The 26,125-nt window shown below is 40.8% G+C and overlaps 1 protein-coding gene across 1 annotated transcript in view; it reads right to left on the minus strand.

Moving 5' to 3' along the window:
• The window catches only part of RARB (retinoic acid receptor beta), a 333,745-nt gene extending 309,355 nt beyond the window's left edge, over nt 1-24,390 (minus strand). The window contains exons 1-2 of the mRNA XM_054190690.1: nt 24,333-24,390; nt 14,336-14,430 (exon numbers count right to left, since the gene is read on the minus strand). The gene's annotated coding sequence lies outside the window, so the exon portion shown is untranslated. The remainder of the gene's footprint in view (nt 1-14,335; nt 14,431-24,332) is intronic.
• Between the last annotated feature and the right edge of the window lie 1,735 nt (nt 24,391-26,125).

A 26,125-nucleotide genomic window follows, 5' to 3' on the forward strand; every position in this document is an offset into this window, starting at 1 on the left:
TGAGTATTGTAGAAAAAGAATGGTAAGTTATTTCTTTTCTAGAGTGGATCAATACAGTAAACGCTGGATGTAAAAGTGAGATGGACCACTGGCATGTAGCTTCCCTTCTTCATTGGGCTACCACCTCACAACCCTAGATTGTTCCTTCAGACTTCATTTAATGAACTGCCAACTCTCTGCCAATTTTGTAGTCTGCAGGTTTTCTTGCACTGATACAACTTTACCATAGCATCCTTCACTTCAAAATCAAGCAAGTTTCTCAGCCCTGCAACTGCAAAGTAAAAACCTTGAAAACGCATGATCCTTATGAAGTCAAAAATCAGAAAATAAATAATGAAACAAATATAACCTTTAAATTTAATCTCAACATTTTTTGAGACCAGAACTGTATTTTTAATTGATTTGAGAGATAAAAGATGATTAACAGACAATTGAGAATAAGGAAGTCTTTGTGCACTTGACTCTTCAACATGGTTGTTAATGTATCTACAGAAAAATAACGGTTCCTTTTTCCTGCTATCTACTAAATACAAGATGTGAATCATCTAAGCCCACATGAATCTTCTGAAAGATGGAGGACCTTAACCAAAAGCCTCCATAAGTCTGCTTAATAACATTAAATAACAAATTCCTCACGAGGACATGGCCCAGGCTTTCCAGCAGCCTGCCCAGCAAGCCGTCCTGTCCCACGTCTGAAGTTGTTCAGGACACAGATACTGACCGTTTAGAGCCTGTTTTGTGAGGACCTACTGTAATACGCCTCTGATCAGATGCAGACAAGAAAACAGTTCACTTCATTACCAACACAGGTTAAAAAAAGTCCTCTGAAGAGTGTACAATGTGGTATTGAACAGCCCATTTCATTCTTCATTACTCAAAGGCATTTCAACATGAATCCATTCTTATTCATGGAAGGTCTCAAATACACGCATATTGAACCTCTCTGACATCAGCTGAGGCTTGATGATAACAAGCATACACATAAGTACCACTACTGAATACATGCTTTATGAATGGGGCTTCAGTCAGTCTATGGGAGATGCAGAGCTCCTGCTGAAAACAGAAGAGTACGTATGCTACATGAATGATGAGCTAATGAAGATGCTGGAACGTTACAGATATACCACAAGCAGAGTTTACATCCCAAAGCAGGTGATGGTCAGTGTACCAGCACAGGTTCTCCTACATGCAACCAGTGAGTCAGGCTCCTTGGGCCACCTCCAAGTAAAACCATGCTCTACGACCAGGCTCTTTGCTTGGCTAAAGTCTCACTCCTGTGCAAGCAACAGCACCCACAGAAAATAAGAACTGGCAATACACAGGATGGATTAAATTGCCATTTTTGTTACCTGGGTAATTGTGACCAGGATGGTTGAAAATGTGACCAGGATGGTTGAAAATGTGAGCAATCTGTTAGCATGGTTTTTCTTTTTCACATTTAAAAAAATTAATATTACAGATGAACTCCCTACCACAATGAAACATCCTGACAGCATGCCGCAAGTTCCTTTAATGAAACAAACAACAAGAAGGACGTAGTGCTTTCAAATAAGTTTTCCATTAAAAAAGGAAAAAGCTGATTTCACCTGCATGGAGTCAGCCACACTAATCAAAATTAAACAAATGGCTAAAAACTAACAAGATCCATAGTCCTATAGAGCAGCTTAAGGGAGAAGGGCAAAGTGAAAAAGCAACCACTAACATGTTTGCAACAAATACAACTTGGATCATACTGCTTGGGAACAAAAGTTTCATCAAAATTGAAACACGATTTAAAAAGAAGAGTGCGTGTTACATTTGCAAAGGTGTTTTTTCTTCCAAAGTAATAGAAAACTTTTAATCGGCCTAATGTGATCCAAAACTTGAGGTTTTTTTCTATCTGAAGTTTTATAAAATTAACTTCACTTTTACTTATTTCTTACCTCTGGTCCTGAGCAACAGCTCATGAACAGAACAGGTCTGCTGTTCAAGGCAACTTTCACACTTTAGGACACTGACTTCGGCCTAATCGAAAGGAAACGCTGCTTTGTGATATGATGAATTATCTTTTTGACATAACAGACAGGACTGTTGCTTCTCTCTGAGCTCAACCTTTATTTCATGGTCATTTTTATCAAATCACTGCTGATGGTGATCCACCAAGTGCTTAGAATTTCAATGAAATTGTCATTACAAAGGTTTTCAGGCTTCTGCAAATTTTCTCTGTTTGGTTTATTCTGCTTACGGTTTAGTCGAGCATTGTTCCATAAGGTTTCGTCAACTCTCCTGGGTAGTACCCAGTAAGGCTCAGCCTTCCTGGCAGCTCTGTCACCAGAGCGAGATGGGGGTACAAGAGGGTTTGTCCCATATTCCCTGCTCTCCTGATTTCCCAGCAGTGAATACAGTGAGCTCTACCCTTGCAGTCTGATCCCGAGTACCATCCAGGTGGTTTTGTATTTTAAGTATCAGCCAGTGGGTGGTTTTGCATTTTGTAGCAAGTTGAAAAGGTCAAGAGGCAGTTACCACCTATGGGTTGATAATAACACTGTATACAAACACACATAAATGTATTTAAACCATCTATAAATAGATTCTATATCAGTTATGGTTATATACAATATATATTAGTTTATCCTTATATAAAAAAACCCTTTATCTACATTAAAAATACATCCAAAATTACACATAAAGACACACACATATATATAAAAATAAAACATACAATAAAATTACTAACAGTATTCTCTTATTAGATCTAATCACATCAATAGCCAAAAATAAGCTAATAGATACGAAAGTCACATACTAGGTATTTGAACTTTATTTGATACTAGGTATTTGATCTTTAAAAATTACATCTTCCAAATCGTGGTACCTCCAGTATTTCTCTACATGACTTTATACTAATTTTTCTTCTTCTTAAAGAGCCCTTCCTCTCCTCCTTTAACATAATATTACAGTTTATTCTATTTCAGTACCTGGTAACAGAGCACTCACTTTGTAAAAGTACCTTTCTGATAGCTCATCTCTTACACGTATGTATTGCTCTGCAAAGAAATAAAGCCAGAAGATATCGAACCAGTTTTCTGAAGCTACCATTTTAGAAAAAACTATGACCAACTAAGAAAAATATGGTTGCGTAATTTTTAACAAAACAATATGGAACCTGATGCGATGCATTAACGGTCCATAATGTTATTGAACAAGACTACAAGAGAGACACTTTACTTGCACTTGCTTGTCAGACAATTACTCTCTGCTACTGTAATACTTCATGTGCATACTTCCAAGGAAGACTCATGAATGCACAGGTTCATTAAGGGAATGAGAGAATCGATTGTAAAATGGAAAAGGCCGAGTGAGGTCATATTTCAAAGAGATGAATATGGTACACTCCATTATGTTGTAATCAGCCTCTCTCTTTCATCCTAAGAACTGTAATAGTCTATCCTAATTTTCAAAAAAAAAAAAAAATTCTCACTGCCTGCATCGTACCTTCATCCCAAATACAGTGAGGAATTCAAATGTGCTGCAGGCAGTTTCCATTTACCATGGTCTTTGGAGCAGACGGTATTGATGTTGCTGACCATTTTTCTCCTTAATAAGAAAAACATTCAAATGCTACTAATATTGCTGCCTTGGCAAACCACATTTAATAGATGGGACTTGCCCTGTACATGACACACAGAACATCAATCAAGGCTGAATTTTATTTCAATTTATTATGGTTGCTGTCTAAATGAAAAAATGCTTATATCGTTAAAATGTCTTACAATATAAATGTGCAGATGATGTAATCACCCATTTTGTGAGAAAATTCTGATTTTGATTAAAAATATCTACAGTTGAATTTCTAAATATTTAATAAATGCAAAACAAAAAAAACACAAGCACATTAAGAAACCTCAGTAATTGGTATCTGGTGTAATATCATGGTTGTGTGCTTGATAGCTTTTATCTTTACAAGATGAGTTTATAAGGTATTCTTTTAAAATTATACGAGCTGCCTTTTTGTTAAAATCATCCAGAATAAATTACTTTAATTTTGACTTCAATCAGTACTCTCACACGTGTGGGTTTTTTTTTTTTCAAGTTATCATTTATCACAGTTCTTTGCATGCTTTAGCCAGCTGTCTACAGACTCTGAACCTAGTGGTCCGCAAAAGGCCCGTAAGCTTTCCCAGCTAAGCAACTCTGGCCACCAGACGATTAACAAAGGGCATAAAAAACTATAAGAAAATAGATAACGCTCAATTTCAGAATTGATTAGAGGGCACAAACCTGTCCCAGCTGCAGAGGCAGAATTTAGGGCTCGGCACAGTCCCACTGGCGCACGCAGTGTGCGCTTTCACCAGGAGCTCAGTGCAGTGATGGCTCTCCTAGCTGCTACATCCAGAATTGCACAAAACAACGTGTCCAAAGTAATGGCCATGCTGCGCTGAGTGCTATAGATTGCCAGGTCATCCTAATGGTATTTAAACCTCATTAAACTGTCATATACGCTCTATATATATTATTAGCATACAATTATTATATTAATACAATACTACGCCCTTATAAACAGCTGGCTCTTTCTGCTGCGTTCATTTGGTAATGCTCAAAAGTCCAGAGCCTAAATGTACTGTAACACATAGAATGATAAATATTTACGAAATTTCATGAGCCTATAGCAGGCCAAAAAAAAAAAAAAAAAAATCATTTTCTACTAGAAAACAAGACTTTTGCATGGATCTGTAGGCAACTTCCTAAAGTCGTCCTTACTTGGACAAAAATATTTGAAACAGAGTTTGGATGTAACCAGCAAAAGACTGAACTGCAAAAACGGTCTCTCGGCACATACAGGAAACCATGATAAGATGCGACAAACAGATGGGTAGTACAGATACACACTGCATCACTTAGTGCTCAGTTCGTCAGGTAACCGCCACTCACGCACAAGTCCCAGCATCTTTGATAAGGGGGAAGGCAGCGTGCAAGGTCCTTGCATCGCACTGCATTTTATCATAACCAAGAATTGAGGAGCAATTTGAACTTGGCCTTTTTAAAAAAAACAATGGATAAATAACTGGAAATGAAGGAAGTGTGGGAAAGCTACATGACAGATAAATGGGACTTTTACAACGTTGCATATTGTAAAGTTTGCCAGAATGTGTTGAAAGAAGAGCTGGCTAAATCACATCCTGCTGCAGCTGTCCAACTTTATAGCTAAAATGTTCATATTAATTCCATTAAACAATTAGAGAAGGAAATCCAAAATATTATTACAAGTATGTTGGCTTGACACTGTCTTTCTTCCAGATTTAATAACAGATACAGTACTCTCAACTTCAAAGGGTGATGAATTTATACAAATTGTGGGCATTCACACCCTCAGGGCCACAAAGTAGTTGTCCTATGGAAATCCTACAAAATCTAAACTTCACTATACATTTCTGAAGACATTTTAGAAAAGAAAGGAAGGATATTCTAGTAGTTATGGAGCTGGCCTGATATTTAGGGGATCTCAATTTAATTTCCTTGTCTGCCAGACTTCCCTTCATAATCCCAAACTAAATCATCTTCCTTGCCCAGTTTCCCATCTTCAAAATAGAGAACGCCATTTAAGTACCTGAATCCAGTAAGTTTTAAACAAAGGAAAAAAAATATATTCTTTTCTTCTGTATTTTTATTTTCTCCACAGTTGGAAAGTCACCTGAAAGCTCAATCTTCCAAAGGCTTTGACTGTGTGCTGTTGCTTATCTTGAAATCAACAAAACATACCATTTAAGTAACATGCCTTATATGTTACAGGTCTTAATGTCATTGGAGAGCCTTCCATTTCAAAGCTACTGCTCTGTGATAAAAAAGATATAGAAGAATGAGCACTAGGGAAGTTAATAAACAAAATGCATTCATGGCCCATTACTTCAAATAACTTTACTATATAAATAGTCCACTCATAAAATAATGGCCTCAATTAACATTTAATTCTCACACAATGCATTTGTAATGTACTGCAGGGATTAAAAGTTCTGCATGAATATCACTACTCTAGAAGTGCGACAACTTACAAGAGAAGTACTGATATATTTTCCACTTGATTAAAAACAGTTCCTAGTCTTTTTTTTTTCTTTCCCTCTCTTTCTCTACAAGGCCACCTTGTCCTAGAAGAATTATAAGAAAAGATAGTCTACTATGTGTTGGAGCTCCCAATCTACTAGCTGATGATGATCCTCAGCCTTGCTTTGAAAATTGATAAGCACACTAGTGCAGCACTACTACAGAGGAGTAAGCGAAGAGGTCCCACCACCCTGGCAGCCCTGTGACTTTGGGAAGCAAGTGATGAGAATTCACCGTGTAAGCACGCGCTTCAATCCTTTTTACAACAATGTGGAATGAAGCAAGATTTCTGAGACACTCCCGCCCCCAACAGCTAAAAAAACGCCAGCACTGCCACTGCAGGGAACAGACACATGAGGGCAAGACCAAGACAACAGTGGAAGAGTCTTTCTGACATTATGTGGACATAATGCATAAGCAGCTGCGATGCTTGTAACTTGATAGATCCAAATGTCGTGTGAAAGACATCCCCTCGCTCAGCAATCTTAGTGTTTTCCAAGCTAATGCATTCTCTTTTAGCGCAGAAAATTAAGAAGTTAACTGGGAAAGAGAGTATCTTTGTAATATGTGGTTGCTTTTATCCTGCAACACAATGACTGAGCATTGATGAGATGATAACTCAGTCAATTAATCAAACACCAACAAAACACATTCTAACAATGACTGCTGCATTCATGGTGTCATTTTAGGAACTGACTCCAGTACACACAGATATTTTTTTGTCCCATGGGTTTGACCTGAATCCTAATGAAATCAACTGCTAGAAGAAATCAAGCCAGTACAAGCCACCAGCTTTCAGGGCACGCTGCAAAACCTGCTGAAAAAGCCAACAAACGCTTCCCCTAGAAGCCAGGAAGGAAGAAGGCCAGAAAGCTCCTGGAAATCTAAAATGGACCTCGCTGTACTTTGATGAAGAAGTGCTTTGATGGTGAAGTGACGGATTAAAAAAAAATATTAAGAGTTAGCATAAGACAGAGATCTAAATATAAAATCCTGCCAACACCTACTATCCTCCAAATGTGTTTAGGGTCATGTTAGGACTTCTGCCTGTGGGTTAGTCTAAGGCACGAAAAAAAATTAATTCAAGGAAAATGAAATACACAAAAAAATAAAACCACTTTTTAGCTATTATTTTCCGCGCAAGTATTGTCTTATTTTAAATTTATTGTTAATACAGTATGTTAGTAGTTGTCCCTAATAAGCGCTGCATACATCCAAGAAAATTGCATGCACTGACAAAGACGCTTCTAGTTTTGCACAACACACGGCTTTTTTATGGTATGTTCTCTCCTGAAAACTACTCCCTCACAAAATGAAAATTCAGCAGAATCTCTAATAGCTTTCATATTTCAGTCTAATAGGTAGCGTGGCATTGCACTGCCACCCACCTTTGCTACAATATTGCACAGCACATTTAACAGACATTTGCTTCCTTCACACAGTCCTTATGTGCAGCTTCTGCAGGACCTTAGTATTAACATTTAACAGAGTCTATGAGCATAAAGCACATTTATGAACACCTGCTAGAACATTTTATTTGCCTTAAGAGTTTTATTATAACTGTTAAATTTTCCTGCTATGCTTTATGGGCCAAATCCTGGTCCAGTTTTAGCCTAAACTTCCACTGACTTCAACAGGAAGCAGATTTGATTGTATGTGGGTTTCCATTCAAATTCAATGCAGCTTTAAACAAAATGGGATCACTGGTAAGGACAATACCGGACAGAAAAAGACAGAGCCTAGCAGCCCTAAACAAAACCACTGAACCCAGCCTTCAAATAGAATTAAAAATAATAATAAAAAAACCTACACCCACAAGTCTGTAGCCTTCACACTGCATTACAAAACCTGAGGCTGGAAGTACAAGGCAAACTGGTATCCCGTCCACAAAAGCCTATGGCCTCCACGCCTTGGTGGGATGTTCAACCATCAACTACTCCTTCTCGGATCACTCACTGATGCTCCCATTATGAAAATCTTTGTCTTTTGTATTAAAACCACCAAAGGCCAGAATACAGCCATGTCAGCATTGATCTCCTCTGACCCATCCAGTCAGTCACAGCCCTCCACAACAAGACAAGACAGCCTGGAGCAAGGCACACAGAGCCAGAAGGTGTAGCTGGGGAACAGTCCAAGGTAGATGTTGCAGAGGAAGCCATGCCAGGAATCTGACTGTCCTGAAAATGTTCTCTACAACTGTTTCTCTTCAACAGAGTTTTACCACCATTACTGGAGATGTCAGTAATGCCCCTGTGAGACTGAACGTGACTACATACAAGTGAGTAACACAGCTCCTGACAGCTTAGAAAGATAATAACGGAGGACTCCATGAAGTCTGCTTGGAACTCCTTTAAGAGGATTTAACCTCATTTGAAAATATGCAGACACTATTTTGACCATTGCTATAGAAAGCCTTAAAATAGTAAGACAGCCAGCTAGTAAACAGTAGACAATATGGCAATGCCACTTCTGTTTCACAAAAGCTTGACAGTAAATGCTTGATTCAATGCATACTATTAAGCCTCCCAAAATCTAAACAATTATAAAAATGAAATTATAGACACAATGATGAATGGCGACAGATGAAATGTTAACAGATCTAGCACCATACACAAAAATCATTGATTTTCTCTGATTACTACTTAGGTGATCAGAGTGTATGAGGTCCTAGTTGCCTGGTTGCTCTAGATTTTATTAATGCTCCAATATCAGACACCCAATTTGGAAATCAATGCTTACTTCATCATTTTTCTCTGAAGGATCCTATTATTCACAATTGATTTAACAGAAATGAAAGGCTTACCATTAACAAGACCCAGCTGCTGACACTTCTTAGATGAATTATTGAACTTCTAAAAGTGAATTAACTTAACCATCACCAAGACTTATTGTCTGATGTTTCTCATACCAAAGTCAGTGTATTTATAATTACAGAACCAAGTAGTAGAAAGTAGCTTCTTTGCCACCTCCTTAAACACCCACCATACACACCAAGTAAAAATTAAGATTTGCAAAGATACAAATAGGAGTTACGCACCAAATCTAGTCAGTGCACGCTTAGTATCTAACTGCCTTTTCACACCCTTTATCTTCATCTTCTTTCTAAAACTCAAAGATACAGGCGATTTCAGGCTTCAGAAAAAGGAAATCCAATTTATGGCAAGTTACATCTTTTGCCAATGAGATTACTACAGTCAAAGATCCCTAGAGCTGACCATGCGCTGCCAAAAAGCCTACACAAGACGATTATTAATTGCCTTTAGGTACAAAGTGAAAATCCATCTTATGAACTGAGATAAAAGTAGCAAATATTAGACAATTGCAAGTAGAAGTAGTATTACAACTCCGTCTGAAAAAGCAATGTAAATGTACAAAGCAGAAGGCCTATGTATAAAATCTGCCATCTGAGCTAAGGGGCTATCTGCTCAGAACATAAATCCATCGTGCCCATTTTCCAGTCTAAAAAGGACTATGCATCGCCCAGGGTGAATTCAGTTCCTTGTGTAAGAGCTTTTGTCCTACAGATTACACCCTGACCAAAAGTGCAATACCAAGAAAGAAGAGGTTCAGAAGGGCAATCCATCAGACCAGCCCCTGTGTTGTAATCCTAAGAATTATCAACTTCAGCCTCAAACACTATGCATTCCCCAGCAGGTTCACTTCTAATAATGCTCTTCACGAATCATCATTAAGAAGGGGTGATAAAAACCTTAAGTGTAAATGATGTAACACCACCCAAGCAACTTAACTGTCAAACACCCGAGGACTTGTGGCAAGCAATATGCTATCCTTAAGCCACAGGCTAGCAGGACCACAGCTGTCTAGAGGCATATCAAGAACAACTTGATATTAAAATTCGTTCAGCTATCAAAACTAGTGAACATTTCAGGCCTTACTAGACTTCTTGCTAATCTGTACTACCTGTCTGAACATACTTTCAAAATTCTATAACAGCAACTGCTGACTCCTTCAGCGTTCATCATACTTGCAGAGCTCATCTTGATTATACCTACCTCTGTAACAGCTCTTCAGCTCAAGACCAAATTGAGACTAGGTGCAATCCACTCAGAAAATCCTCTGGATTATCAACACAAATTTCTGCTTTCCTTTTATGGTGAAACGATAAGATGACATATCTGTTCTATACTTTTCACACAAGCTGAAAGTCAACGACTGCCCAAAATCACTAGAGCTTCTTCTCAAAGCCCTCAATGGATTTGACTGCTCGCACAATGCTGGAGGCAAAACATCTGGGCCTTTTTTACTAGGGTTAGTATCTGAGGAAGACACTCTTAGGGCAAACCAATCTCTTCTTGAGTACTGTATTTCTCCTTCCCAAATCCTTCCCTCTGTTTTAACCCACATCTTACTGGAACTAACTTTTTAAAATTCTGCTTACGTTGGACAAAAAGTTTAAGAATTAAGGAAAAAGGGAAGGAAAGAAGCCCAACAGACAGAGCTTACAAGCTCATAAGTCTTACATTCTCAGGAAAACAGGCCAAAATAATGAAGCTACGATTATGTTGAAAATACTGAGGTACCCAAATTTTTTGATCTGCCTCTTCTCTATAGAATAACACTTTTGAAATGGAGGTTGGCTGGCCATATATGAAATTTGATAGCTGTATAAAACACATAAAAGCATGAAGGTTATAACTTTTTTAGAAAAGACATGGACATTGGCAGATTTCCTGCCTTTCTTGCACTCATTTTTTCCAGTATTTCCCACATTGTGAAATACCTCTTAATGTCATAAAGACAGAGCAGATTGCAAAAGTGGACCTAGGGGTTCCAATGGGAGAAACGCGGTCAGAATCTGGCATTCAACGAAGTTTCCACTTCCATATAGGTTTCATTTATTTCTCAGTTTAAAAATAAGACCATATTTTGGCATGTAACTAGAGCTGCTCCTACAACGCAAAAGAAATAACACTGCTGGCAAACCTCAAAGCTGTTCTGAGACAAAACTGTGTTGGCAGAACTTTTAGAAAACTTCTTTTTGACTAGAGGCAGAATTCAACACCAGCATAAATGGGAAAAACTTCACTGAAATCAATCATGTTACACATGCTTACTTATTGCAGGTCTGAATCCGCATTAAGTACATATAATGCAAATATATTTAGTTGCCATGGAATTTAAATTATGTTGAACCAATTCTGTTTATCTTCTACATGTATATAATAACTTAGCATCGAATTCTATGATCATTCTTCTGTGAACACTTTTTCCTCATAAACAAATGCCACCGTGCTATTTACTAAATACCGCGACCATGCCATGCTCATGTCTTTGAATGTAACAGTTATGCAATTCAGGTGCCCAATGGCTAGGATAGGATGAAATTACAGCTGCAAGATCTATATTCACAGAATCACAGAATGGTTTACAGGCATGGAAGAAAATAACATAAATCTGACATTTCACAACTTCTGAGGGTTTGATTTTGCAACCTACTTTCTAAAATACCTTTTTTGCACGTCATACCCAAGGTTTTTTTTAGACCATGAATAAGTTAACTGATGTGCAGTGGTGCTCCTTCAACATAGATCACAGCAAGATTTGATTCTCAACTTCTGATTCTCAACTTCACTATAGCAGAGACCACCATGAAAGCATTCAGGTACCTGAGCATAGGTGCCATGCCCTTGGATATCCAGGATATAGCTGGATGATGGCTGCAACGAAGAATTTAGAAGGAAAACAGCATCACTTTAGATCAACTGTTGAAAGCAACTGAATTGAGTCCTTCTTGCCAGAGAGAAATAGCTACTTGAACATTATAGTGATACCAGACTGCGGAGCTAAGCTTATGGGTTCAAGGAACAGATCACAGCAAGGACCTCTTTTTTACCTCCTGCCTGGGAAAAATAGATTGTTCTTCCTTACTGTGAAAGTAGAATGGGCAACAGGAGCATTAAATCAACCACCACAGACAGGCTGCAACAGATACATGGAAGCACGATAACCAAAAACCTAGGATTTTCCAATGGGTACTGTTCCTCCCCTTCTTTAGCGGTTGTCTGATCCCAATTTTGGGAAAGCTCGTGATTTTGGTAAGGTGATAACTTTTGCCTAATGAACAGAGGTAAGAGAAGAGAAACTGATTTTTAAACTTCCATATCTTATCAGACCTCAACAGAATTTCATTGGCTTAGAAAAGAAAAAGGCATTGAAATTGTTTGAGAATTATCATCTTGCCAAATACCAAGATCTGCTGCAAACAAAGGAGGTGTAAAATCACCTCAAAGAAAAAGCAATACAGAGCTTAAATACGTAAATATTTCTAAAGCCAAGTTCTAAGGACAGGCTACTTACCTTATAGTTGACTTAACCTTAAATGCAGTTGTTCAAGTATTGAATTAAAAAGCTTCAGTGTTTTGTTTAGCCTTTTTTGTTTTTTTAAACTGTGTTTTTTTTAACCTGTTATACTGTCACTGAAGATAAAAACAACAAAGAAACGTAGACTGGATTTATTCACCTTCAGACTCTTAAGAATTTGTACCCAATGCACAAACTGCACAATCCACAGCGCACAAACTGCTTCAAATAATTCAGCTAAGCACATTTGCAACACTCGATTGTACAAGTCAGGCTGCCTACACATAAGGTATCTTTTCAATAAAATCTAGTACTTATTTTAGATGTTTATTGACTTTAAACAACTCGACAAATAGGAAGAAATATAAGAGGTGATGATTATATGTTCAGACTGCAAATTAATGCGATTAATTTCACCATCAATGTAATTAATACATTGACCAGACAGGTAGAGTTAGACCTTCAAATAAACGTAATATGCATCTACTTTAGGACTGAAATTCCACCCAGAGCTCTCATTGAGAATAAATCACACATTTTTTTTGGTGTGGTATGCCTATGAACTGGTGTCACAAAAATCATCAAATCTTCAGGAATTTAAGGCCAATTTGCTACTGAGTATAGGAAGACATGATAATCATCTTTTTATTTCCACAGTGGAAATAATGTACTACAGGTGTTTCAGAAAGACTTTGGTTTTTTTTAAAACAAGCAGTCTTTTTCCTTATGTTACCAAGCCTAACAGAGGCACATTTTTATTTAGGCTAAATCATGCCTTATGGGACACACTTAAGAGGAAGAAAAGAGGACATGCAACTGGCATTTGAGACATATTGCCAGTGCAAAGCTGCCAAAAGCACACAGCAGGGAGCATGTTTTGGCTATCATGAGCAGAATAAGCATGCACTCCTTAACCACTGCCAGCTGGCATTTCTTTCCAAACACAGAATGCTCACTAGGCAGTTTGGAGACTGGACATACTCCTACCCTTAAACTATGCTCCCATAAAAATGCGCTGCTGAGATACCTCATTAACTGTGCCTGTCTCCTAGCTTACTGCCAAATGAGAAAGACCAAATGACACAGAAAAATCATACGTTTCTCCCTATGCACAAAAAAGTACTTAAAGTATATCCTAACATACTCTAGTGCTTACAGCAAGAGAGAGCTTTTAAGAGTGTTGGAAGAAGCCTCTGCCAGTATCTCAAGAAGCAGAAATGCTGTCGCTACTCCATTATAGACAGATAGGAAAAGTGAAATACAGAATACCAAGAAAACACAGCAATGAACATCAAGAGCGGCTGGCACTGTGATTATAAACTATACTATCACATTTAATACAATCTCTAGCAATCCTTACAACAGAGATGCTCTCTGCTTTATGTGCTGGGGCAGATTTGTGGGTAGAAGATTAATGTCCCCCTCCATCTGCTAATGACTATATGGGTCCCCTGAGCTTTGCACCAAGGGTACTTTGCCCTCAGGATGAAACAAGAAATGACAATTTGTGTTTATTTCTACACACACCTACTATTTCCAGCAACACTCCCAATTGCTAAATGTGTATTATTTCAACTTTATCTACCAAAACCATATTTTATCATGGTAGTTCAACTGTGATTCCAATTAGATTTTCAAAGAGATCAGTTAAAAGGAGGACAAACCAACAGGGGGGCACTTTTCACTTTTAAAGTGCTTACCTGACACAGCCTGCGTCGGTATTTTCCCTGTAAGTGCTCTATTCATTAACTTTTCACTACATTTTCAAAGCCACTCCAATCTTTTGGATTTCCCTTTCTCTATCACTGACAGCCTGCTGTCATGGACCAAGCACCTCTGAAGGAAGAAATGTACCGGAGACTGCCATGCAAAGGAGAGGGCACTAATTAAAGTCTTAGTTTCCTTCAGGGGATTCTGTGAGTGGATTTTAACTTACCTTCGTAACTGTACCTTTGCTCCTGAGAACTGGAAGCAAGTCAGAGGGAGCCTGACACCAGGGCAGTCTTCATGGCCCTAAGCCAGTTTGACATTCTGGAAGAACAAGGGGAAAAAGCAGTTACAAAGTGCTTGAAGGAATAAGTTTTGAAGGAATAAGGCGAACATACTCATCAGAACAATGACACTCAGGACAAAATCAGGGAAGATCTTAATACTACCTCCAATATCCACAAATGAGAAATCAAAACCAGAGCATTGCTTCACTAGAGTCTCAGAATGCGGGTGTCTGAGGTTCGTGACATGCTTCCTTTCTTCTTCTTCCCACTCAACACCCCTATCAACACTGACCCTCTTCTCAGTACCAGCTCAAGGAAGAAGTAGGTGTCCATGCCAAAATTCACTGTGAGCATTTAAGGGAATTCCAGGGCCTGTATTTGCACCAACACATGCAATTAACTTTCCTCCGTTTAGTCAACTTAACTTAACTGGGAAGGAAAAAAAAAAAAAGCTGAAATACTTTTGCAGCTGAAACATCAACACAAGAACATACTACTCTCTTTAAAAAAAAAAGAAAAAAAAAAAAAAAGAAATGTGATTTCAATAACATGACCTCTACCAATCCTTTTGATCCAACTAGACAGTTTCTGCCAACCCCTCCTGCCCAACAAGCAAAGCACAAGAGAGAAAAGTCAAGCGAGAAAAGGAAAAAATAAAAGAAAAAGGAAGACGAAAAAAGGAATTGCTCTGTACTGCCCTTTTTCATCTTCCACAGAGAATTGCCTGGTCTCAGACAGACTCTACCAGAGTGCAGAAACTGCAGCCACAAAAGACAATTCCCATTTTTCTCTCACAACAGCAGCACTGCAGAACAATGTGTGTTTAACTAACAAAGTGCTCTGCCTGTCCAGCCCTTAGCGCTCCTAATATTACTTTGAAAACACTTCTCTACTGGTTTCCCAAATCAGGAAATACTCTAAATCAAAGATATACACTCAACATTGTTAAAACTGGTTGTAAAAGCCAACCAAAAAAACCCAGCCTGATTCTGTATAAAAAAGCAGATCTACCAGCAAAGCTATTTTCATATCGCAATCTTGTTAGAACTAGCAGAGCTGTTCCCATATTTCTGATCTGAATCTAGTGATATTTGGCCTTTTTCTTATGGTTCCTCAACAACACATCATGCATTTCAGCTTTCATTTAAAAATGAAAGAAATAATCTTTCCCTTTTATACATGTACAATGCTGGAAAACATATCCTGAGTACGATATAAATACACAGAGCAGCTAAAAGGGATTCAAAACGGCTAATATCTCCTGATTACTAAGTCACTCTCCAGTTCTTTTGGGAAGCCTTATAGTTGAAAAGCTTGAATCTCAATGCTAAAAAAAAAAATAAATATATATATTGCGAAGAATATTAAAGACAAAAGCAGGACTCAAGAAAGATAAGTGCCAAAACAAAAAGCTGCAGCTTCCCTTTCCTGCTGGGTGTAAGGGACAGCGTATCTTCTGCCCAACACCCTTCTGAGCAAGAGCCTGCTCTCCTCAACGTGCCTCCTCAATTCCCACCCTGTGGTCTGTACAGGTGGGCAGCCCCCGGAGAGAAAAGCCAACGAAGCCTATGCATCCTAGAGAGAGCCGACAGCAATCATTCAAGCTTTTATACAAGCCCATTGTACCTCTGCAGAAAGGCCACACTCAATCTGGCCCACAAAGAAAATACAGCAGCCTAGATTGATAGTATCTACTTACACTGCTGCAGGTTATATATATATACACTGTCTCTGACAGTCTGAAAAGCTGAACAAGGGTCTTAACTTTTAAGCCTGAATCACAGCTAGCATATTTAAGTCAAGTACTGGTAAAAGGCGTTTCATGTCATTTACAAAGAAACAAAAACATAGTTGGTTTGAAGGGGGGGAAGCAGGGGGTTACTGTGGATACATTCCTCCCTCCTTCTCCCACAAATAAGCATGTATGCACACAGACACACAGGATAACAAATAAACTTGTTCTCCACTACTGATTTTTTGGACTTGAATGTATAGGCGTCAATATATAAAGTACATGTTATTTCAGTGAGATGCTTCTTGAATGAGTAATGCTGGAGGAATTACAATTCATGTAAAACAGATTATTTAGTCATCACTAACTCAAGAAAAAACTGAAGTCTTAAGGCAAAATTTGTGGGGATCTCTGGTGATGTCATTATGACCTCACACAGACGCCCAAGACAGGAAGTGCTGATATTTTGTCTGCCTTAGCACAAAGTTAGTTCTGAGAAATACGAAACAACTCTTTGAGGAAAAGAGAACATCTTATATTCAAGCTGTATATCACAAAACACAAATGGTCAAACATGATGCCACAACTAACAACGGTGAGACACTCCATCAACAGAGTACTCTCATCACATCAGGCCCAAAGGACATGTCAACAATCAATCTCAGAGAGCTTCATTAGTCACTCTATCAAAAAACAAAAAAAGGCACTTTTTTATTACACAAAACTGTAACAGCCATTTCAAATTTGTATGTGTTACATACCTTCCCAGATTTGTGAAGAACTCACCTACACTAACCAGAGCCAAGTCCAGCAAAGACAACCACTTGAAATGCCTTACGTTTATTTGTCAGAGCTATTCTCAACTCATGGCAGCAACACTGCGACTAGTCATGGCAGCAGCACAGTACAGAAGCACTTTGCCCCACAGACCATTTAAACTTGTTCCTTTTGCACATGCCCTTTACGAAATCATTTTTATTCTAAATTATGTCCACCACAAGTACTACACAAAGGGCTCTTCTGATCCCCCAAACAAATAGCTCTTCCCTTCATAGAACCATAGGGTTGGAAGGGACCTTAAAGATCATCTAGTTCCAATCTCCCACTAGACCAGGTTGCTCAAAGTCCCATCCAACCTTGAACACCTCCAGGGATGGGGCATCCACAACTTCTCTGGGCAAACTGAGCCAGTGCCTCACCACCCTCACAGTAAAGAATTTCTTCCTAATATCTAATCTAAATTGACCTACCAGTGGCCAGTCCAGCCCTAACCACGACACTACCCTCTTTCAGTTTAAAAACGTTACCCCTCAACTTGTCACTACACTCCCTGAAAGAGAGTCCCTCCACGTCTTTCCTGTAGGCCCTTTTTAGGTACTGGAAGGCCTCTATAAGGTCTCCCCGGAGCCTTCTCTTCTCCAGGCTGAACAACCCCAACTCTCTCAGCCTGCCTTCATACGAGAGGTGCTCCAGCCTTCTGATCATCTTTGTGGCCCTCCTCTGGACTTGCTCCAACAGGTCCATGTCCTTCTTATGTTGGGGGCCCCAGAGCTGGATGCAGTACTCCAGGTGGGGTCTTCTAAGAATATAATTAAAAAGACTATTTAGCATAACTCTTATGATACTTATTTTCTTTGTAGGAAGTCTTCTTACAGAATCAGAGTAATTTAGGCTGGAAAGGACCTCCAGAGGCCACGTCCTCCAATTCCCAGTCAAAGCAGTGACGATTCTGAAGTTAGATCAAGCTGTTCAAAGTCTTCTCCGATCAAGTTTTTAAATCTCCAAGGGCAAATTATGCAACCTTCACAGACCCTGGGTCAGAGCTTAACCATTTTCATTGTTAATTTTTTTTTCCTTATGCCAAGTCAGAATTTCCCCATTTCAATGTGTGATGACTGCACCTCACCCTTTCTCTGTACAGGCAGCAAGTCACCTTCATCTTCTATTCTGCAGGCTGGGCAAACCCAGATCCCTCAGCATTTTCTCGTACACCATATGCTCCAGCCTCCAATCACCTGAGCAGCCCTCCTCTGGGTTCTCTCCAGTTTGCCCTTACCTTTCTTGCACCAGGGGCCAAAAACGGGACATAACATTATACCAGGAACAGCCTCGTCAAGAGCAACAGTAACTCCCCTCAACCGGGTAGCCACACTCTTGCTAATATAGCTCAGAATGCCATTAGTCTCCATTGCTGCAAGAGCACACTGCTGACTCCGATTCAACGTTACTTTTTAATCACTACATCCTTTTATTCCTACAATACCCCTACCCTAAGAGTAAGGGGTTATAAGAAAGCGAGTGATGTGGGTGGACACCAAATATCCCTTGGGCAATATTAAAATATAAAGAAGAAGCTGATGTTGTAGCTAATATTCTTTGTGAAAAACTTAGAAAGAAAATAAGTGGGACATGATCTTACAGCCACAGACGTCAACCCAAATTTTGCACGAGAAATTATGGCCACATATCTTAAGAAGCAGTAAAACTGCAAATCAGTACAGTAAACCTGAAAAGTACTCTGTTTCTTTCTTTCAATGAATTTTTAAAGGGAAATATTTTAGCTAAAATACTAACATCTGCTGATGGCTGAAACAAGGTGGCTGCTCCGAGTTAAAACTCTTTAAACTATTTATGAAAATGCAACAAAGCCTTTCACATATTTCACCTAGATCATAAAGCATTGCTTTACAGGTCCCCTGACATACAGAGCAGCATCAGCCACCCTAACTTTCTGATCTCAAAGCAAGTTCTCCTGAGGACGACCTCAGAGAAGCAGCACAAAGGATTTAACAGGAGAATGCACTGCTTTCATGAGTGGCATCTCAGATCACCTAAACACAGATCACTCTGGAACAGCATTTTTTACAGTGACCAAACAAAGAAATATCTACTCTTAAAAAAAACTGAATGTGGTTTAGAACATAGCTATACAACTTCCTGCAGTTGACCCCAGAAAAAATAAAAGACATATGATCTGTAACTTCCTTTGACTTTTCTTTGAACTCTAGATGGAAAGCTTTAAAGAGCAGGATTTTCTTATTAGTAACTTCTAAGATTTTTGCTAAGTTAAATTTCCAAATAGTATATAATGCTAAAATATTTGCATGTACCAATACCATGGGCTAAAACATCCTCTCTTAAAGAAAAACAATTTCTAACCATTATTTTGAGATAGGGTGTACTGCATTACTTTGACGAAATGAGCAGTACATGCCACTCACTTGACAGCGTTAATTCCAATGCATTTGCAGGCAGTCTAGACATAGGTCAAAACAGATACAAGAGGAAGGAGATGTGAGAAAAGGAAGACAGGTTACCTGTACTGAGAGCAATCTTTCTTGCCCGACAGTGCAAAGCATGCCCTCGCAGGGGGTGAGTCAGGTTTCATTCAGAGACCCAAGGAAGGCAGCTTTCTATACAACTTCATAGGATGCTCCCCATATGCAAGAATGGGTTTAATAAAGATTCAATTTATCATTTATTTAAAGCTTGTCTTCTATTACTTTGCTACATATTGCTGCCGCAGGGAGCAGCTTTTTCATATCTGCCTAGATAAGAGCTAAAACCTCCAGAATCATGACTGCCAAATACTCCAACAATAATCAGCAGCCCTGGACCTTAAGATTATGCTGTGCAAGTTCAAAACCTGCTCCCTTAGCAGCTGCAGAAGTTCCATCCAAGAGCACGAAATATGTTTTAACATAGAGAAATAGGCATGGAAATACTGATGCACACACACATGTGTATTCATTTCTGTACACTGCATAGGAAACGTAAGCAGAATTCTGCATATTACAGACACATCCGAAATAAATAAGCCTTCAGCAATTTAACAACAGTAACAAACATAGGTGTCTAATACTCTGCATCCATGAGAGAAAAGCCATGGCAAACGCATGTTGCACAGTGGTAGTGTCAATGGCACCTCTCCAGTGAGCCTGCCGCAACTCTGGAGACCCATGTGGCTCCTAGCCACACGCTGCTGGCTATCAACTCCCCACACCAGCCTGCTAAATGGGAGACAAGCTATAGCACTGGACGAGAAGTAAGAGAGAGAAATGAGAGCCCCTCCCGAGAGAGGTTCCTCTGCTTGTACCCACAGCGGCACAGGACTCAACTCAGGTCTGAAGTTTTCAACATGACCTGGAAAGGTTTTGCCATCACTGGTCTACCAAGACAGACAAAACCGGTTCTATGTGCAAAGCTTTTAAACGCCTCCAAGACTGGCACTTTTATTTCTCAAAGTTTAGGTTTTTTTCCCCCCTTCCTCATATCCTCTCCATTTAGCTTACACAGAGACCACCTCCAGAGTGCCATGCTAATTAGCAACAGCTGGCACTTTGTATTAAAAACAAAAATAGCCAAAAAAATCTAGTGAAAAGGGAAACTGAATGAGCTCATATGCATTTCATCATTTCATTAATATTGACATATTTTAATTATATACAAATAATTTTAATTCTGATCTGATGAGCAGACTTGCCATAATTGCTGAAAAATAAAGTCATAAATTAGGCATATGATATGTTAGGATCTATTGCCCTACAGACTTGCTATAAAGCTCTACAAAAATATAGATGGCTATAATCAAAGCTGGCAATAAGCAGCTCACTGTGTTCGGATATAAGGAAGAGGTGAACAGTAAAGTTAGACAGGTATAGAAAATAAATCCCAAACCTCCAAAGTATTACTTCAACAAACTAAATAAATATTTAATAAAAAGAAGTTCTTTTTGCTCTCACGAACATGAGCAGCTCCTTAAAAAAAAAGGAGCTTATAGGTAAATGTCCATTCTACAAATTCTCTACACTTTCCTGTATTTCATAACCATTTGGCTTTTTCCCAGTGGGCCTAATTCTGGTTTTTTATGTCTGCACTTCCTACGTGTTCAGCAATTTCTAATCAATCAACCTTGAATATGAACCAAACTGTGATTACAGAGAATAAAAAGTTAAATGACTCTTCAACTCTTAAAGATTTCCCAGTATTGTAGCAAATGGAATGCTGCATATTGTTTTGAGGGAGGAAAATGCGATTTAACTGACATTTCATCAGTATCTTGGAACTCAAAGATCATGTCCTATAATATTGAATATTTAATTAGAAACACAACCTACGAAGAAGTGAAATTTGACATAATTTTTTTTCCCAATGTCTTGCCTAAGCTTTAACAATAGTTTGCTCTTACAATATGCTTTGTAATAGACTCCATTATTATAATGAAGATCAGCTAAGCTATATTAGGGAATTTCAATAACTACTGTCTCCTCCTAATATATAAACAAGGAGAGTCAATGGTATTGAAAGACAAGAGATTTAATGCAGATAACTTATAGAGTTCAATGCTACAAGACATTACTGAAACAACAGGTTATTAAATGGGCAAGAACATATTAAAGCCTCACGCCTGAAGCAGCTGTTAGCTGAGAAGGGTTAGAAGAAGCTTCCACCATGACAAAGAGCACATCACAACTGCTCGCAACAGTTGGATGACACTGGCAGGACCTTGTATTGCATCCCACTGAGAAGTGGCAGCTTTTCAAATTGTTGCTGGTAACACATACCAGGAGAATCATGCCCCAGGGTGCAAAGTAGTGAAAAACTAGATCTTTGTCTTGAACATACTCGTGTTTAATACAAGAAATACAAGTATTAGCACAGATCTGGTTGAACCTGCTTGCAACTCTAACTTTACACATGCGTAAATCCACAGAAGTCAATGGGGACTTTGTTTATACTACACACGTCTCCCAACATACACCTATAGACAGAAGCATGAAAATGGCTGATCCCTTTCAGGCACATCTGGCTCAAACTCCTACTGTACACACCTGTGGGCACCTCATAATTGGGAATTTGCTATAATAATCCATTTCATTCCACGGAAATGTGGAGATGTGAGAGAATATTGAGCCTTCTACACCTCACTCACACTAGAGACCCATTACCCCTGAAACAAGCTAGTACCCATGCATCAGTAAAACATTTTTACTACAGATATAAACAAAACTCCTTCAGCAGAAAAGCAAACCAGCACCATGGTGAAGTGGTGTCACTCCTACGAGAGAACCTGATTTTCAAGTGTGACAGACATGCTTTTACCATACTGCCATTAGGGTGAATTAGCCTGAAAATACAAGTGGACTGCAAGACCCCTCAGCCCTGCAGGAAGGTGCAGAAGAGAATCAGACAAGATACAAGCTACCCCAAAGTGCGACCATCTGCTTTGGAGCCAGTTTTTGCACTCTTCACAAATGACACTTAGTCACAGAATAATAACAACCTGGGCCGAGGCAGATCCTGTACTGGTAACCACTCTCACTTACTAACACCGTAACACTACTATACAAGGACAAACCCTGCAACCCTTCATCTAGCAAAATGTATTTCGTTGAAAGCTTACCCACATAAAAAGCTCAGGATCAGCCTTCTCTGATCATTAAATCAGACGCAGACAGATGCTGACACATCAAGCTCTTACCCAGGGCTTGGTTCATAAAGGAAAGATTTAATTAATATTTTAAATCAAAACCAGCCTTCTTGGTTAAAAACAAAACAAAACACACACCAACTCTCGATGCTTTTATTTTAAGAACACTGTTTTTTTCAGTTTTGCTTCCAACTCTTCCCAAATGACATAATCAGAACTGCAAACAAGTGATGTCCACATAGCAACTTCTACCACAGTGACACAACTGGTCTATATTTACATTGACACCACTTTACCTTAATTCTGTGCTTTTTCCACATGTGCAGGCTCTTGTACTAGGTTGTGTCACACATAATTAACCTATGCTCGCTAAACCTCATGAGAACTCTTTCAAAGGTAAGCTGAAGAGCAGTTTCAGCAAATCTCCTCTCTTTGGGTTGTTAGTGTCCTGTCCTGGTGGGCATTCTTTGGATCCAGCACTGCCCTTGGACAATATTCTGTGTTGCTCCACTAAATATTTTCTTTTCAGACCCCATGCTATTATTTCCCATCTCTCTTCAAAGCATGAAGTTAGACTGCTTTATGCATTAAATATATTGCCAATGATTTAGCCCTCCGTATTTCACATTTACGCATAGCTTGCTAAAATGCTATTAAGCACATCTCAGCCGAAGGCAAAATATCAACACTATCAAAACCAGCAAAACTCCGCCACAGATTCAAACGACCAAGCTGTCACTCTCAACACAAACAAAAACGCACCCCTAGAAAATACCAAAACTGCATAAGCAGCATTCAAAGCAATTCCTCGGGTCAGAGCCTGCGATACAGACACCGTGACGAGTCTTCACCTTGGATCTGTCGGGCATCTATCGCGGAGTCGCCGACAGCAGCAGCGGGGCTCCTGCGGACCCTCACCCGCAGGTCACACGCACACACACGCCCCAACCTCCTCCGGCGGGGCCAGGAGGTGCCGCGGCTGCGACACCGAATTTCGCTCCCAAGAGAAGCCGAACACACACCACCCCCCACACACACACGCACACCCTCCCCCCGCCCGCCATCCCGGCCATTTACCCAGTTATTTCAGTAAATAACGACTGCAGGCGCGGGAAGAGGCGAGCAGCCGGCGAAAGGGCACCCGATGTGCCGCCGCGGCTCCCCCTGCCCCGGGGGGTTCTGCTTCCACACTCTCCATCACTTTTTCCAAGACCCATTCCTTTTTTTTGGTTTTTTTTTTTAAAAAAAAGCAAATCTGTAAGCATCAAGTATGTTTTCTTCCTCCCAAACGACCACTCGTTTACGCAAAGGACGGGCAGCAAACGGCAGCAGCCGAGGGGGCGATTCCGCCCCGGCTCCCGGCTGTCAGGGTCCCGAGCGCAGTTTAGCGCTTCCCACTCGCGACTTTGTACCCCCGCATCTCTCCCTGACCGCTTTTGTCTGACAAGGGGCTTCCCCCGCACCACCGCAGCCCCTCAGGGGGCTACACACCGCGGCCGCCGGCCCGGGTCCCGCCGATGGGCGGGAGGACGCGCCCGGCCTGGTCCGGCCACCCTCACCCCGCCGACAGCGCGGCCGCCCCGCTCCGGAGTTGGATCGGGGCAGCGCGGCCCCCGCACGGACACGCGTGGAAGGAGGTGCCGCGTGTCCGCTGTGAGGGGACAGCGCGCCCCGCTCCCCTCCTGCCCTGCCCGCCTCCTTCCCCCCTCGCCGGAGGCGGCGCGACAGGAGGGAGGGAAGCCCTCCCCGCAGCCGCCGCTTTACCCCCCAGCTTTACCTCGGCAGCCTCCCGCTCCCGCCGCCGCCCCGCCAGTGCAGCCGGCAGCGGCGGCGGCAGCCCCGGACCCCCCGCCCCGCCCCGCCCCGCCCCCTGGCGGGGCCGCCGGGGGCTCGCGCGCCCCCTTCCCGCCCGCGCGGGGTGGGGTGCGGGGGGGGGGGGGGAGCGGGGAGACGGGCCCCCTGCGCCATTTTGCCCCCTCAGAAGGCCGGCGGGGGAAGGTGTGGGGCAGGGAAGGGGGTACGGCGTGTTCCCCCCCCCCCCCCCCCCCCCCCCCAGCCTCGGACGCCTCCCAAGTGGAGTAGGAGCACGGACCCGGGGGATCAGAGGAGTCGCCGTCCCCGTCCTGCCTAGGGCAGGGCAACAGGACGGGCTTCACCCCCTCCCGCCGGCCCCCACCCTGCAGAGCGGAGCCGCCGCCTCTGTAGTACTCTTTTTTATTTTCACTGCTGGGCCTCTGCATAAAGTTTTTCCCTCAGCAAGCTCCCGGGCTTGAAGGACCTTCGGGGCCTCCTCCTGCCTGGGTGCCAGGGCTGGAGTGACTCTCACACACCTACCCCGGGCGTTTGGTCCCAACAGGCAGTGGTGGGAGCATGCAGTACAAAATGTTAGATTTCCCGCTAGGGAAGGAATGCCGAAAGAGGGAGAAAAGGTGTGATGATGCTGAGGTGGGGATGGACAGTTGGCTGCAAGCTTTCCATCCCGGCACCTGGGCAGCCAGCAGCGCCTTCAGCCTCCTCTTGGCAGCTGTTCATTTCGGCTTAGCCACCGCGAAGTCTTTCGGAGATAAACACGGGCAAAAACAGACTATTGAGATTTTTGACAGCTGTAATGAGCTCAAGGAAGAATTATGTAAACATTATTAAGTGTAATAAACACATGTCAGCATTAGGCAGTCTTGTGTAGAAATGGTGGTAAAAGCCATGGCGAAGGTTTTATTCATAATGTCTTTTTAACTTTATGTAGCCAGTGTAATAGGCCCTGTGCTTTGCTGTTGCCTCGACGGAAAATCGTTACCCAGTAATAGATGAGCCGGTTCGGAAGGAGAGCCACTGGGATACTGCACACTTTCATTCATAGATGCTGCGTGTTAGAGGAAGTAGCAGGAGGCCTGCCAACTTTCCCAATTTAATTATTAAGCTGTCAGTTCCTGACTCCTTGTTTCAACTTCCTGAGGCAACATCTGGCTGTAATAACAAAAATAAATAAATAAAATAAAATCTGATCATTCATTCAGCAGCATTCTATTTGCCATGTCCTTTTTACTGCAACTTTTATGAAAAACTCAATAGAAGGGATCTGGAGCCAGCATCTCTCTGAACTACCCGAAAGTAGAGATGAGAATAGCTTCGGCTGTGATCCTCATATTTGAGCCTTTTTTCAACAAGTCCAGTGGTGTGCGTTTTAATCTTTCTAATCCTTCTTTTATTCAGAAGAACATCAGCATTTTTTTCACTGCATGAAGCTGAATGATATGACTTTGGGAGATAAAAATATAAAATCTTTTGCTAGCCAAGAATTTTTGCATTCTCATCAAACATTGCTTCAAAAGGGTAACGGTGGTCTCAGAAAAAAAAAAAAAGCCATAAAGGATATCAGATTTAAATGCTACCAAATGTGAGTAAAACACTGAAGAGAAGTTTTAAAATATCTCTGACTGCATCTTCACATGTTCTGTGCGTCTGTTTCATATGATGTGACAGCTTCAGCTCACAAGTCATTATTGCAGTGGCTTTTGGAACTGCATGCCTCTTTTTTTTCATATCCTCACTCAAATACACGCACACGCTTAC

The sequence above is a fragment of the Rissa tridactyla genome, chromosome 2 (assembly GCF_028500815.1).
Source record: "Rissa tridactyla isolate bRisTri1 chromosome 2, bRisTri1.patW.cur.20221130, whole genome shotgun sequence".
Classification (NCBI taxonomy): Eukaryota; Metazoa; Chordata; class Aves; order Charadriiformes; family Laridae; genus Rissa; species Rissa tridactyla.